Here is a 17300-nt window from a genome sequence, read left to right on the forward strand (position 1 = left end):
GATCAAGTCATTACATAAAATAAAGAAGAGATTATCACGTCAAATAAAATGAATTCAAAGGCAAAATTAAGAGGAGGGAAAAGATTGTTTTCTCCAGTTAGACGTTTGATGAAAAGATGAAGAAAAAAAGGAAAGCTGACATAGTTGAAAAATGTAAAAAAATAAAACATCTAGCCAAGACAGCTGCAAGAGGTACCGTTTTATTATCCAAATAATTTCATCCATTTTCAAGTCTTGTTTAGAAATGTTTTAGAGGAAAATATTTACACAAAGCCTTTTTAAACACATTTTGCTGTTGCATAAATGTACATATATCAAATATTCATACACAGTAGAAACAAGCAAACATGTGTAAAATGTAGTCATTAAATGCATTCATCTAAAACAACTTTATTTCTATGTAGTATAACATCTTTGTCACAATGAACAAACAAAGTAGAGTAAAACAATATTTTGACAGAAATAATATTATTTAAAAAAGAAAATATATCTGTAAGTACTGAGTAAAAATATGCTCTTAAAGTTAAAAAGTTATCTTATTTATCTTGTTTAATATGCTATTATTAAACGGTGTGATGTTTATGAACTGAAGATACACTATATTTCAACAGATAAAATATATTTAGTCTGTCAGTTTTTAAAATTTCATGTATTGGTTGAAAAAGTCAAAAAGTCAACTCTCAGTCTCGGGTGAGACAGATTCTCAGCGCCTTTTTTTGTGGGCGTCTAGTTTTCTGAAGGAGAGCACAGAAGATTAAAATTGTTGTCAAAAATAAACATATAATTTCTGTCCTTATTTTCCCCTCAATTACAGGGCATGGTCAGAGCTGGGCTTGTCGTTCTGGAGAGTCTGGCCCTCACATGAACACAGCAGCTATATTTGGCAGTCTGCTCTCCGACTGACCTTCATCCCTTTATTTTCTTATTCCAGAAGTGGTGTGAGTAGAAGAACAAAGGCTGCTACATGCAGCAGTATACAATGTCACACACTGACAGGATTGTGTTTGCAGTCATATACACCTATAAACCTCGCCTCAAAATGAAGGAAAAGTGTCACACAAGGTCAAATATTACAACACCTGCTATCTATTTCATCTGTCTGTCTATCTTTCCTGTCTGTCTATCTATCGGTCTCCATCCAGATACGTGTGTTCTATACGTGGCAGTCTTTTCACACTTTTTTAGGCATTTCCCTGCCCTCTCATTTCACACATGGTGTGTTACTGGTGTAAATCTTTAAGTGAAGTGTTCCTTTTCTTCTTAGCGTTCATTAATGCTTTATGTTTTACACTTAAGTGAAATGAGAGAGGAGGAATAAAAGCTACTATACTGCCTCAAAAGTGGGCCGCAATGGACCACTTTTCCTCATTTTTATAAGACTTGTAGTAATCTAAAACTTTGGCGTGTTCCCATTTACAGTTCTCTTCAAAAGAGAGCAAGTGAGATCTATAATTAGAGAATGCGTTAAGCTCTTAACAGCCTCTTCAAAAAGCTTTCTCTGCTCTATTCTCTATTTTCTGCTCTGTGTGGTTTAGATATGTTGTTTACCTACAGTAGGCACTGCAGGCTTGATGAACCCCAGGGCGTTGGGTGGGCACCATTATGTTCCCCGGGCCTGATTATATGTTTTGTAGTTATTGTCCATATGACAGCTATCAGTTGTATTAGAAGCTCCAGGTTTTTGTAGAGTTGCTTCTAGCTCATTAGCCCGAGCCAGTTTGAGCAACAAGTGGCATATGATTGTTGACTTAACAAAAATATATATTTGTTCAACTTCTTAGTGGTTTTCTAAGCTTTCTATTTAATTCTGGTCCATCTCGGCAATTGATGACATACATATAACCCAAGGAAGCATGTTGGACCTTTTTTCTTTCATGTTGCTAGATGCCCGCAAAGGATTCCGGGTAAATACCTCAGAGTTTTAGTGCTTGATAGTTAGTGAGTGATCTTGATGGATAACATCAAACTTGTATTGTTGCATTCAGCTTCTGAATAATCTTCAATGACTGCACATTTACCAAAAATGTCTCTGATATGGGATCTTTTACCCTTGGTTAGACCCGACACCACTTTTCCAGAAGCCTGGATTCAAAAGTATAAACCTCCATTCACCATTAGCAATATGAATAAGCAAATCTTAAAACAATAATCCCTCCTTTACCAAAGTTGTAGTCATTTTGCTGCGTGTAGGCTGACTTCCATATACCAGACTGTCAAAATGTTTCACAACCATCAAGAACAGACATAGTTTTCTAATTGCTGTATTTTATGGTTGTTGGATATAAATGATAAAGTATTCGAAAGCAAATTTTTTGCCTTTTTTTTGTGTTCAAAAAAGATTTCACTTCGGTAAAGAGCAGGACGCAATAAGACTGTCTCCACTATGTTCACCAGTGGTCAACATTTCCATGCAAACCTTCTGGTCGAGCCGTTTCACGCTGGCAAAAAATCCTCTTTTGGTTGCTCAGCTCTATAGAAAATGAAACCACTCCCAGTTGCATGTTTGATTGAAGTGATGTGAGAGCGCAGTTTGTTTTTTCCCACAGAGAAGATAGACTTCTACTCCATGTCAGTTTACCTTTTGCTGTTGGCACCACGAGAAATAAAGACTTGGTGGTGAGTTTAAATGGCATAAGTTGTTTGTCTTTCGTGCCAATGACCCTCAAGTGTGTGAATACGAAGACAGAGGTGATGAAGCCTAACACTCTTAGGGCTGGATATCGAATCGTATTTAACTTTTGAGTTACACACTAAATGAGTCTGTAGAACCTGGTATTGATAACTGTCTGATACCAACCCTGGTGATGAAGGATTGGTCTTGTTAAGTTGCACTTTCATCAGACATTTCCTGATAAATGTTGCTACTTTAAATCAACGTGCCATCATACGGTGGTTCGTATGATCTTACTAAACATATTTTGTTATTTCTATTGCAAGCCCTTGCGGTGTTCAGGCAACAAAACTACTTGGTTAGATTTCGGGAAAGATCGTGGTTTGGGTTTAAATGGGTAATGTGGCCTTACTTTAGTTATGTATCAAACAAGTTATATTTGACACAGGATGTCACTCGAGACAAACAACAGTCTTCTGGGTGAAGGTCCTGTGTTTGTTTGTCTCACCCATCTACCTCGACCTCCTTCCTTTGTAGAGGTACCTGTCTTGGCTCAGGAATACATGAGTTATACACAAATGTGCTCTACTCTCCGGAGCTATTGGTACAAACAGTGTATGAGAACAGCCTGATTACATTAATTACTGAGAGGCTGCTTTGTGTTCAGACAACATTAAACACTGCTGCTTTTAAGTAGTTGTTACGTATTTGGTTAAATTAAAGTAGAAATAGAACATATTTAGAATCTTCAAATTGTTCTTTAAAAAAAGTATAATTTTAGTGTTAGTGTTTTTAAATTTCAGATGGTCTCACGTAACACATTAGTTGGAACCCTTTCCTCTCAACCTCCCAAATCATGGTGTCGTGGTGTGTTAGAGTTATTTTAGATATCTACTCATATGCTGGTGAAGATTATATTGAAAATGAGAATTGGTTCTCAATTGATTTTACCTGGTTAAATAAAGGTCAAAATTATGACTACTCTGTTTTCGACTTATAAAGTAAATTAAATATCAGACTACTACCTTGAGGAAATTACAGTCGTCTTCTTCAGCTTCTTCATGCTTCAGTACATGCAAGTTCATTCAGCAGGACCCTTTTTTTGAAATAGTACTGAGAGGTTTGCTATGCTAGTTTGTCTCGGAGGTAACACACAAAGGTGTGACTCCCTAGATGTTAGGCTGCGTCTTTACATCGACTTCACATGCTTGTTTTTTAAGGCATCCTTCTTTTGGGGGTGAATAGCCTTCTGTTTTCTACATTGGTATTAAATTGGCCTCTCAGTATCATTAGGCCATTACAGCAACCCAGTAAGTGTGTATAATGGTGGATCAATGGAATATCTCGCCATAATGCATTTCCCTTTTCATTCCCCTCTGGGCTGCAACCCTCAGAAAATTAACAATGTTAATAATACTGCGACGGAGGGGGAAAATTGAAATGATTAGATGTGTTTTACTTCGATGCTGATGGAAATGTGGTGAAAGGGAATCAGGGTCAGGGATAGACTTGCCTTGCAGCATGACTCTGTGCTATTTTTCCAGGCTGTGTGGTCAAAGATTCAGAGAGCTTGTCAACGGAAAATGAGAGAGCAAAAGAAGTGGGGGAGAGGAGAGAAAGAGGGAGACGTATAGACAGAAAGACTGGGAGAGATGGGGCGGGGGGACAGGGTGGTGGGTTATACAACACTGTCAGTGAATATCCTGTTCATTTGCGCTGCTGTTGATGCTTCTGATTATGTCACTTATGCCTTTTTGAGGCAGACATACGAAGCGACAACATGCTTTTAATAAAAATGACCTGCCCGGCTGGAGTGGTCTGACTCTACTTTGGGGCATGTTGGTGGTTTTGAGTAATTCAACGACCAACAGGCTGCATTTCAACCAGTGGACCGAACATATTCAGTCAGCAGACATGATGGTAATCACATGTAGCAATGAGGAGAAAGTAATCCTATCCCGATATCAATGCAAACATAAAAGTACTGCTGCTAGTACTTTGAATATTGTTTTGAAAGAGCTACATCATTTCCACCCCCAGCAAAATACATTCCCGCCTCGCTGCGATGTCTCAGTGACAACACGTCAGAAATAATCCCACATGATACTGGGGAGACAGATATTTTTCACTGTTCGCAGAATGACAGAGTTATCATCCCACTTTGGAATTACAAATGTTGCTGTACAGAGTATTACATGCAAGTATCAGCTCTAGAAACACAGAAGTCCATCGACTCCCAAACAAATCCCAGTCCACCGCCTTCTTGCTGTATACAAGCCGACATCTGGCCTGTAATCTCCTCGTCTGTCGAGGAGACCTGTGGCCACCTAATGACCCCAACGGGCGTCATGCACACAATTGCTCAGGATGGTGCAATGACAGTCTCTTTCAATATCTCTTTATACATACTTTGTGAAATGAGAGGGACTTAGAGGAGTACTACCCTTTTTACTGGACACTGCAGGTTGTCTGGGGAGAAACATACATATAGTGTTTCATGGTTGGACATTGATCCTTAATATCTATACAGCACCTTAGAAAACCCCTTTTACGCACTATCCACACTTGGATTTCTATTAAACAGATTGTTGATTGACGTGTGGAAAATGTGAAATAAAGTATTTTATGGCAGGGCTGTAGACATGACACTCAAACTCAGACTTAAATGCTAATTTTAGTCATTTTTGACCGTGTTTTCCAATTGTTTTGTGCCTAAATGCCTAACATTTTTTTAATTGGTCCAGTATTGAGGGAGTACACTACAGCAGGAAGCCCACTCAACAGACTGTACTGGAATCACATCGGACAATTTTCAATTTACGTCCACTAAAGATGTTTTTGCCTCTGACTGGCTTGTTATTTTAAGTGTCTGGCAACATTATAGAGAAATAACATGTTTACATTACCTTTCTGTTTGTAACTGTGTCATATGAGGGGTCCTCTGTGTGACATAAATGTTGCATCTGCCCATGTCTGCGAGTATCCGGGTGGACTCTAGTGGATTATGTGCAGCCCAGCATTTGTAACCACGTGGACTTTACACATATAGCAAGCGTGCTACTCCCGTTTCATTCCACACTCCACTCCAGTTGGTAGAGTATGCACCTCTATCTGGTTTGCCAAGAAGACGAAGAAGCTAATGAAATGGATATTTGTTTATTTAGGTTGTGTCAGGAGTTTCTCCGTGATCTACATTTACATCATTTGTTTTTTAAAGGAATAAAGAAGACAGACAAATGGCGTTTAACTCCTGGCAGAAATGTTTAAGTCCCTACTTAAAGTGTGAATATTTGGAACACATATAAAGACTGAAGAATTTCAGACGGCCACTTGACTTGAGACTTTATCTGAATGCTTTAAGCGGTGCCTACATTTAAGATGAACAAAATGATCACAACCCCTTGTAAAGATTATTCAGCATGGTGGGCTACATAGGCAAACCAAGTCACATAAGATACAAACACCAAATACTCATTGTAGTTGTGTGTGGTTGATAGGGATGCATAAATAACTTGTATGTGAGTTAAAAGTCAATGTTAATATACATAAGCTTTCACATGTTGCGTCACATGTGCAGTTAAGCCTGTTTCCTTGTTGTGATTAATCAATTAGCGGCTCTTTGCCATCACATGTTAATTCTGATGGATTTCTTTGAACGCTGTTGTATCGGAAGGTACAGAGCTGCAGCCCACCATCTCCCCCTCTCCCCCCACTGGTTTATACATATTTAGTCATTGCCCCCAGACCCTGACAGCAGCTGGTGCTGAGGTTTGGGTGGGAGCTCATTACTCCTTGGTGGAGCCCTGCCAAAAGGAGGGGAGGGTTTTTCTTTTTAAAGGGAGTAAATTGAGGTTTTCTTTTTTTTGGGTTACTTTATTTCGTACGGGCAAATCCGACTCCATCCATGCGTCGTGTGATCTGTTCCATGTGTCGTGTGTGTGCCACCAGCAGTCATCATCTCTCCTCGCCCTGGAAATAACTTCCGTCTAACTTCCTAGGTTTAATGAACTCCCCTCTTAGATGTGCTTATTTCAATGAAATTACCCAGTATTTCCTATTCCGATTTCTTTCTATTGACAGTCTACTGAGGCTTAACAACCTCAGACATTACAATTTCTTTAGTTTTATGGAGAAATTGTTTATGATTTACTACAATTATGTCAGCCAATAGTCTTATATAAAACTTTAATATAACTTAAATCGAATAATAATCCATACTCTAATATTTGCTGATTCACTGCACTTAAGTATACTTGTGAGGTACTTAAACTTTACTTGATTATGTTCATATTTTGCTACTTTGTACTCCTACTTCATGACATTTCAGAGGCAATATTGTACTTTTTATTCTATAAAATGTGTATTTTACAATTACTAATTGCTTTTCGAAGGAAAACGTTGTACATAAAAAACAGATTAAACAGATAATTTAAACTTTTTAACCCTTACAAAAGAATTGGGCTGTTTCAGATATTTATAGTTTGTTAGCAGTTCCACCAAAGTGACATTTTCCCTCTTAATTAACTTTTTTTTATTTATATTTATTTATTTGAAACAATTTGAAAAACAAACTACCGAACTGTATGTTGAGTAGTTAAAACAGCTTCACATCAATCATCTCCAACAGTATAATGCTGCTTGTTGCATCAGTATTAACAATTGACTATTATATATTATAATAGAGCAGTCATAGGGGACACTTTTTGTGTACATTTTGTAACATGTATGTACTTTTATTTATGTGGTATTTAAATGCAGGACTTTGACTTTTAATTGATAATTCAGATTATTGAATAAAGTAAAGGATCCTCTACCACAGCTCATACTTTTACTTAAGGAATCGTACCAAGTTCAAATACTGTGAGGATATATGGCACAACTATGATTCCATTGTCTGCGACTTACAAGACAAAGACTCCATCTTTCCATCCTTTTTACTTCTAACAGGGAATCGTTCAAAGCTATACATTTGACGACTTAGTGTCATAACGATGTGGTCTGGAGGACTGTTTATTTATGAGAGACATTTTGCACTGCAAAAGGGATAATATCTTCAAGTGGGTCAAAGGAGTGCGTTCGTCTCTATGTTCGAGACGGGTGACCAAGAGTATCGGATGTCCCCGTCTATTGAGTGATTGTGTGGAACAGAAGTGAAGTGTTCTTGATTTGTGTTTCCTCCTCTGGAGAGGAGACTGATGTGGGGACTTCCTGGTGATGCTGATCAAGAAGAGAGGGGGATCAAAACAGGGTTAGAAACAGAGGGCTTGTCGATTAAAGCAGGGTTCAAAACGGTTTAAAAGTGGTGCTTGATAGATGCAAAAGGTTCAGAGTGGATGCAGCAGGCTGGAGCTGGAAAAAGGCTGTAAGAACTCATAGAAACGGTGAGAGGAGTGGGCAGGGCGTGCAATACCGAAATAGAAGGACATTATAGGTAGGTAAAATAAGCAGGCCGTACCTAAAGGGGACTTTATTACTTATAACCTAAAACCCCTAAAATCAAAACAAAAAGGCCAAGCCGCACCATATGTGTGCAAGAGGAAGCTCATGTCTTCTCTCCTTTAGACCACCCAGCGCTTCACCCACACACACTCCTGAAAAACACAGTGAGACTGTGCAGGACTAAATCTACCAAACTTCACATATTTCACAAGGTCTTGGAACTACGTTTAATTTTTCAGTTCATCTATTCTTTCATGCTCGGGAGACCAAACCACACAACTAAAAACAGATGGATTAAAGGTACTGGGGTTGTGTAACTTTACTTCTCTTGAATGAGAAGTGTCCTGAACAAAAAGTTCAAGGGCAACACTTTAATCAGGAAGCAAGATGGGATATTCAATTGAAGAGATGAACAATTCCTTCACCCCAACTGAGTCTACTGGAGTACAAATGTAGGAATTCTTCCAAAGCCCATGGTGCTTTGACTGAAAATAAAGAAGAAACCTTCCTTCCCCCCACTAGCTTGAAGCCACAGCATGTGGTCTACTCTGTTGCTGCTCTAAAAATGGCAGGCGGGCGGCCTCGGGAGAAGCCCAGAACAGCCTCCACCGTAATGGCCGTGTGGGTGTGGCCCCTCATGGATGGCTTTTGAGGGGGCCCCTCCCGAACGCCCGCACCCCTTGCCAGCGCCCAAGGGCTCCAGGCTGCCTGACCAGAGACACCGCGATGCGGCCCACGCTGAACCCAGGCCGAGCCGGGCTAGGATGGGCAGGGCCAGGCCAGGGCCAGGACAAGCTCCACAGCTGCTTCACGGCAGGTTCCTGCACTCCTGCCCTCTGCTGGGGTCACAGAGAAATAAGACATCAAGAGAGAGAATGCGGACAAAACGAGAATAGCCCAAAAACATTTGTATTTCTGATTGACTGAAGCTTTACGAAAACCTGACAAACACAGCCGCGTGCGTCTTGTGTGTTTGTAGTATTTATCTATTTATATTTATTCATATTCATGAAATAGTGATGTTCTTATCTCCATAAAGATGAAAAAGGAATAAGGATGTACAAAATTAAAAGCATTGTAATACTTCATACATTTTTTTAAAGGTTTTACTTGTTGTGAAACCTTATTGATGCCAGTTGATTGTACAATTGCAATGTAGTGAAATGTTACTAACTACATTTCTCCTGTAGTGGTGTATACTAAGTATAATTTTGAGGTACTTTTACTTTACTTGAGTATTTCCATTTTATCATTTTACCAGTTACTTACATACAACACATTTGATTGGTGTATGTATAATATCATGAATTGCTAGAGTTTAAATTGACAGTAAATGAATTAGCTCAAACACTGCCAACATTAAAAAACTGTTTACACATGTATCAGTAATGATAGTCTAATATAGTATAACGAAACCCTTTATTATCAACACTGCATTTTTCTGATCATACTTTTACCAGAGTAAAACCCTCTTTTTTTTGGACTGGAAGCAGGACTTTTACTTATTTGATTATTTTTACAGTGTGGTGTCGCTACTTTTAGCAACAATATCTGAATACTTCTTCAGCCAATGCAACGTTTAAAGTAAAAACAAACACAGACAGTATGTGCAGTCAGTAGTAGGTGCCCAGCAAAGACTGACGCCAAAAAATGAGAGCATGAAATGAGCTGGTACGCTATGTGCTACCATTTCCACTGTTTTAATGTGGTGAAGAAAAGGCTTTAATCCTTAAAAGGATCTCTGGCAGGTCAAACAAACACAGTGCAATTCCATGTATGCATCCTGTAGAGCAGTAGCCTGTCATTGAAAGAAACATACACGGTCCATCAGCTCCTTTTTCACATCCTAAAGCCCTGTAATATGAAGAAAAGTCAAGTTATGAATGAAGCTTCGGCCTTTCTTACTTTGTTTTAACACATCACATGTTTCTCAGATGCCGCTTATGTTGATTTTTAACGCCCTGGCCTGTACAGTTGATATGCACTAACCATGTGTAATACATCATTGCGCGGGTCGAGTTTTGCATGTAAAACTGCACATCTGATGGTAATGCTGCCTGAACTGTGATAGTGAGTGATAGGGTGAAGCCAGCCAGTCACCTTCTGGTTTGAATCAGTGGGAAGGGGATCGGAGGGGGTTGCTCTCGGTAGGTTGGCTTTTATTGCTTCTCTCCTTTGGTTTTAAACAGATCTGCCTGTTTGTGGAAGTGTGGCTGGCGGTCAGCTCCTCAGCTGGCAAGGCAGCGGCGTTTAATTGCTCTTTGTTGTGGCGGCTTGGGGGAGAAGGAGGCCCTGTGGTTGCCGCTGCACAATGGTGCGTTGGCTTGCCAGCACACACACACACAAACACACACATTGAGACACACATGGACGTACCTACACACTCACACAAGCGCGCCATGCGTACTTGAATACGATCGGACGCAAAACCAGATGCACATACATGTGTACCCAAACTAAGTGTTTTTGTTAAAATTCACATTTTTTAATTACATTCTTTAATCTCCTGTCTTTTGCTTTTTGAAAAAAAGTAGAAGTAGTTCTCGCTCACAAGCCACCGTATAATAGTGCACATAGGAAAGAGCTTAACGGTGTAACAATGTTGGTTTAAAATGAATTAACTCTGTGTTGGAGGAAATAAAAGAGGAATTACAGGGAGAATAAACAGAAGCAGAATGGTTTGTATATTTGGTCTGTACTCTGAATGGGCAAGCATATAATTATCACATTTACAGGGAAGAGCTGCTGAATAGTGGGTCACAGTGGGTGCAGCAGAAGGGCAGTGTATCCTCCCTGATCGGCCCCTCCCAGTGTGTGTGTGTGTGTGTGTGTAGGTGTGTGTGTGTGTGCGAGAGAGAGAGAGAGACAAACCTGGGGACATTTGATCAACAGTCAGGGCTAAGATATCAAATCACACAATGAGCTAACTTTTGATTAGCGAGCAGGAATTACACGTTGCACGAAAACCAAATCACATATTGATTCTGTGACCTTGTGGATCACAAAACATAGTTCAACACAGTTTTTTTTTACCTCGACCGTCTCCAGCGATGCATTAGTCCCAGCCAAAAATGTCTTTGCCTTGTTTACTTTTCCGGCAGCCCCTGCACGTGTGTTTATCCAAATCTAAAGTATTCTCTTTTTTCTGCTCCTCCGTCACGGTGGCTTTTTGTGCTCAGCTGTGGTGAGTTTTGTGTATTTTTGTGTAATGTACTCCTACAATTGGACGAATGATGTGCTCTTGTGCTCTGCCCGGCCTCCCCCCTCCCTCTCCCCTCCCAGAGAGGATCTTTTCCATTGATGCACTTACTGTAAAGTGTTCCCTCTGCCTCCATCGCTGACCACATCTACTTGGCCAATCACTGATGACTCATTATACACACATAAACAGAACAAAGCACAAACAGTCATCACAGAATTACTGCAAACGTTTACAAATGCAGCACTGCAGTGTTTTTTGCTCCCCATAACCCCCCGCCCCGTCTTTATTTCTCTTTCTCTTTATATTTCTCTCTCTCTGTCTCTCTCAAACACACACACACACACACACACATACACACACACGCGCACACACACACAGCATGGATGCACTCAGAATGAACAGAATGCTATACCACTGTAATTTTTGGAAATGAAAATGGAAACTGGCACCAATTAGGGAAACCAATAAAGTAACCTCAGTTCCATAAGTCTGCCAAGTGGTAGAGGGGATTCAACTGGAGAGTATAGAGTTGCATCCAGCCTTTAGGTTATCATCCAGATAACATCATCCAGTTGTATACGTCCCTCTTGCCTCTGCCATTACAGAAGCAGGATATTGCATAAAATGGGTCACTTACCACTTGGGATGAGCTTGTTCCATGTTGATATATTATATCAGTGTTTCTCAGCAAGACAATATAATTTAGAGAGCTATAATAGCCTTTCATTAGGTAAGTCAATGTTTACATCCAGCTAACTAACAGTGGATCAGGGAGAGGAACATGTTTTGATTTAGTTAAACACTTACTAATTGTGACCCTCATGGCAGCTGCAATAAATTGGTTCCTGCGGAACGCTGTGTATAAGAGAGGAGAGGGAAGGAGGCAGATGAGGCAGTAAGTTTAATCCGGCCTCTGGAAGAGACACAGTAATTGGGTAATGATTCTGTGGCCCTCTGGTGCTGATGTGGTGTTGAGAGAGCAAAGGAGAAAGGAAAAGAGAGAGAGACCTGAGCTTCAGGAGAACCACTAAATGCTGCCACATTCATCCACGGCAGTGACGCCATGCCACACGCCAGCCCCACCATCAGCCACGCACACACGCACACACGCACACACGCACACACTCACACACGCACACACTCACACACGCATACTCACACACACGCACACACACACAATCTCTCTCTTTCTCCTTCTATAAAGCGTGCACAGTAGCCTATAAACACCCATGATGGCTGAAAGAGCTCAATTAATAGACAAGAAAATAAATAAAACATGTTCCCCATTTGAACAAATAAAATGTTAGCAGGCAAATATAAAAACATTTACAAAACAATAGACGTTTTACAAAAGAATCTCTACGCAAGGTCCACTTACTTTGTCAACCGTATCACATGGTGTTCAGCACCAGAGGAGACTAATCATAATTCATAATTACCACGTCACTGTAATAATAATGATTGGAGCAAATAGGGAAGGCGGTGTTATCATACAGTGACGGAGTCCTCGTAGGGAGGAGATCAGGGTCGATGGATGGGTCAATAAAACACGGCAGACTGCAGACTGGGCTCTTTTTGGGAAGGTTTCTTGAAGTGTTTTTGATAGTAGAAACTGAAAATTATGAAGTATGAAACTGAAAATGAATGTATGAAACTGAAAATTAACATTATATGTCTCCTTTAACCCAAAACATTAATTGTTCCCCTTAAATAACAATTTGTTTTTCTGCCTGAACCGAACCAAACCTTAACCATTGTGTCACATCATTAAACAGATATGTTTTACAACTTTGACTTGATGTATGTTTTATTATGTTGTCATGGAGATGGTATCTTCAGATCAGAAAGCACTTGTGTCGTTCTAAATGTCGTACTTGGTAGTTTAATGTGGACGACTTGTTGAGATATGGGCTAGTTATTTGGTCATCTGTTCTAATTGTTTGTGTAAGACGGCAACGTTTCTGTATTTTCTACCATGTTGACAACACATACATGTGTTGTCAACATGGTTTGTGTTGTAACTGTTGTTCACCTTGTTTTCTTAAGTGGCTGCGCATTGAGCTGTCTCAATACACATGTATTTCTGCGCATTAATGCACACTAAAACACAACAAGAGACAGACTCAAGGAAGATTTTCCATACACAGATTCGATCAAATAAAAGAGTTGAACTTTTACTGCGTTGAACTCGCAGGAAAAGACACAAAATGCTGTTCTGAGTGATGCAAATATATGCACAGTCCCACACTTCTCAATGTTTTCCTTTCCACTACAATATTTTTGCATTATGAAAACAATTTTATTCCGGACAGTAGTTTGTTTTTCAAAAGGAAAAGTCCCCAAACCAGTTCTCTGTGGCTCTTTGTGAGCACCCGTTTAGCCATATCCTGACGTTTGCTTCTTTTATTGCTCTTTTCTTCCCCTTGGGCTGTCACTCCCCCTCAGCTCCTCCTGTTCTATACCATCTACCGTTTCCTGTCTCTATACTCCTTTCCTGTCATCCATCCCTCCTTCAGTCTCTCTATCTCCCCCCTCTGTCTCCCTCTCCCAGTCTTTCTGGCCGCTGTCTCCCTCTCCCTCTCAGTTGGACTCATGTGGGACTGATTGAGCTTGAGGATCTAGCCCTCATCAAAGGCAGAGTGTGGTTGAATGCGAGCAAGCCACTGAGGCTCCAATCTCGCACTGGTTAATGAGCCCCCTCTCCCTCCTTCCTCCTCTTCTTCCTCACTCCCCCAGCCCCGGCATCCCTCCAGCGGAAAGCTCATACGACACATCCTCCCCCCTTCTTTCTTTCTTTCTTTCTTTCTTTCCTCCTCACCCTCAGCCTCTCCACACTTCAGTTTTTTCACATGGCTCGTCTTTGCTGCTGCCTCTCTCCACTCTTTCATCTCATTCATCGCTAATACCGTTTCCTCTCATCATTCATCTGTGTTTCAGCATTTCAGTCCCCAAATTTTCTCCGCCTTTCCTCTTCTCCCTCTCTCCCTCGTTCCCCTGTCCCTGCACTCTCCATCAGCCACAGTCCCTCAGGCACAGCTCCAAACCAAGGCTGGCGTCTGTCTCGCTGTGTCCGATCCCCTCCTCCTCCTCCTCCTCCCCCTCCTCCTCCTCCTCTAACCACCACCACCATCACCGCACTGATGATACATATTCTCTCTCACTCTCCCGCTGCAGACGTGCCTTTAATCATTGCACGCACTCCAGCCGCACACTTGTGCAAGTGCACAGTGTGCACACGCATACGCGAAAGCTTTACACAGGTGGGCAACTTGCAAGCTGCTACATTTACGCACACATGGTTTGTAAACGCACGCTGGCATCATTTTGCTTAAGCATACATGAATAATTTATAATTTCCGCCTTTAGTTCTGTTTTACTGTTGTGAATCAAGAAAAAGGCCACAATAATGTACATGAATGCAGTAAGTCAGTGGTACAAAGTAACCACTTTAAAATTCTATTCCAGATGGTGACTGGGTTGGTAAAGATGGTCCATATTGACAAAATATGACATTATTACACATTCTGGTGGAGAAGTAGGACAACCTTTATTAGTGAATAATAAGAGATAATGTTTGAGCATAAAGAGATCAAGCATCAAACATGATGCAAAATATTATAATTCAGAGGAATAATTTAGCCCAGCAAGCTTTTTAATTACTGTAATGAGCCACACAGTTGTGCTGCATGAATATTTAACTATATAACATGTCACAGTGAGCGAGTTATTTAAAGCTAGTTAACGAGTCAACTACAGTTTCCAAGATCAAATACATTCATGGTTTTTCACTGTTTGTGTAAATCCCAGCTTTATATGCAAGACGTTGACACACAATCCGAACGATATTAGAAGAGCTACCACAACTGCTCATAATATATAATAAAACTTTAAGATAATTGCTTAAGAAAATACAACAATACACAACTGTGACATGTTTACATTTATCTCCAAATTGCTCTTACAATGAAATCTATATTTTTTTTTTTGCATCAGTAAATATTATAGTTCACAAATATGTAGATTTCAAGCTTCCAAGATGTTTGGAGACAAAGACAAATCCTCCTCTTACTCCCCGGACCTGCCATCCTCTAACCGGCCACCAGATGCCCTCAGACTCGGCCCTCCTCACCTGACAGCCCCTCCCACTACACACCTGTTTCCATTTCCCTCATCAGCTCTGTCTGGCCTTCTCTGCTCACACCCTCACGTGCATCTCATTCCCTCGACAACCACTCCAGTTCACCTTCCTTTTGTTCCTCGTCAGATTGTAGTTACATTGCTGTTTCCTGCTGCCTATTTGGACTCTTGCAGCCTGTAAGTACCTAAATAAACCACTGAATGAATGCTGCTGCCTTAGACGTGTGTGTTTGGGTTCAATCCTTGCTCAAGTAATCGTGACACTTTGTTAAAAATATATTTTGTTGTTTATAATAAAGATTTCAGATTTATATTATAATAGTTGCTTTCTAACAGGGCTACAAATTATTGTGTGTGTATGTATGTATGTATATATATATATATATATATATATATATATATATATATATATATATATATATATATATAAATAACTTCCTTTTCTTTTGTTATTTCTTTTCCCATAATGTTTTTTGTTGTTTTCTGGCCATCAACTCCGGCCTGGGGTTTTGGAACAGTTTGGTTTATAGTTCCTACCTTGTTACAAAACAGCAAAAGCAGACACAAACAAGACAAAGGATTTTGCTAATTGGATAAGACCCACCGTGAATGTTTACTCAAGTGACAGCCAGTCAGAATTTTAATTGGTTAAAAAAAATTAATTAGTTGCTTATATGGAAATGCACATTAAACCGTAGAGGTGTAGTTACTACATGAACAGTTGTTACATATACGTTCGGACTCCCGGTTTTTGTACAGCAATTGCCATCAACCCTTTTTCTCCCCCATCTGATTGTTATTTAGTTTTGTTCCATTCTGTCACTAAACAATACATGCATACCACACTTGAAGTCTATACAATACGCAATACGAAACCCCAGGTAATTACTTTCATATAATACTTATGGTCCATTCTGTCATCTGCATTAGTTTAGCGATTGCTAGTTGCATCTTTCTTCCATAAAATACTGCCAGTCTGCTTCAAAACTCTGCTCATGTATCATCACCTTTGCACTCAACCTCACACCATTTCTGGCCCATCGCCTGTCTTTGTTGTGTGTGGTTGTCTGCATGAGACGGAGGGAGGAAGACCAGCAGTCAGACTACTACATATGTTTCCAATTCTCCCCCCCCCCCCTCCCCTCTCCATGTCCACCAAATTTCCCATTAGACTTACACACGCACACACACAAAGAAAGTGTTTATTGTGATCATACATTGCTTTTGCATTTTTGTGGCACCCACATATAGATAGTATCTATTTACCAGACATGTTTTTTTTCTATGTTTGGTTATGTTTAAGGAATACATGTAAATGACTATAGTTGATTTGGACAGAAGTCATTTACATTCTTGGACAATAAAGCTAAAGCTAAACCTCATCTGTCCGGTTTTGTGTTCATCATGTGCTGAACATAAAACTGTTAAAACATAGTTCTTGAGGGTAGACATGACATCTGGTTTTACCCTCATATACAGTATGTTCTAAATATGTTCTCATTGCTTTTGAAACATTGTTTTAAAGGGAAAAGTCCTCTCTTCCCATAAAAAGTGACTGATCAACCTCACACATTTCCAGTCCCAGACAGTGACAAAAAGAAGTAAAACGTTGCGGTCAAGTGCTTAGCTAAACATCGTTGTTGCATTCTGTAATAAAGAGAGGAAACCTACAAAACCAAAGGCCCTCTGAGAGAAAGTTATTAATATAATGCCAGCAGTAAATTAGCCGTACGTGTACATGTCCCTGCTCCTTCTCTTTGTTTTGTCTAGCAGTCATCCTTCCATCAGCACCACTGGCTGAGTGTGTGTCCCCTGAAGCATGGCGATACAACAAATGGAGCTCAAATAGAGTGAGTACATGTGTTTGACTTGTGGAAGGATGAGCTATAGTCTGTACCAGGATTTGTTTGA

This window comes from Cyclopterus lumpus, chromosome 5 (assembly GCF_009769545.1).
Source record: "Cyclopterus lumpus isolate fCycLum1 chromosome 5, fCycLum1.pri, whole genome shotgun sequence".
In the NCBI taxonomy this organism is placed as follows: domain Eukaryota; kingdom Metazoa; phylum Chordata; class Actinopteri; order Perciformes; family Cyclopteridae; genus Cyclopterus; species Cyclopterus lumpus.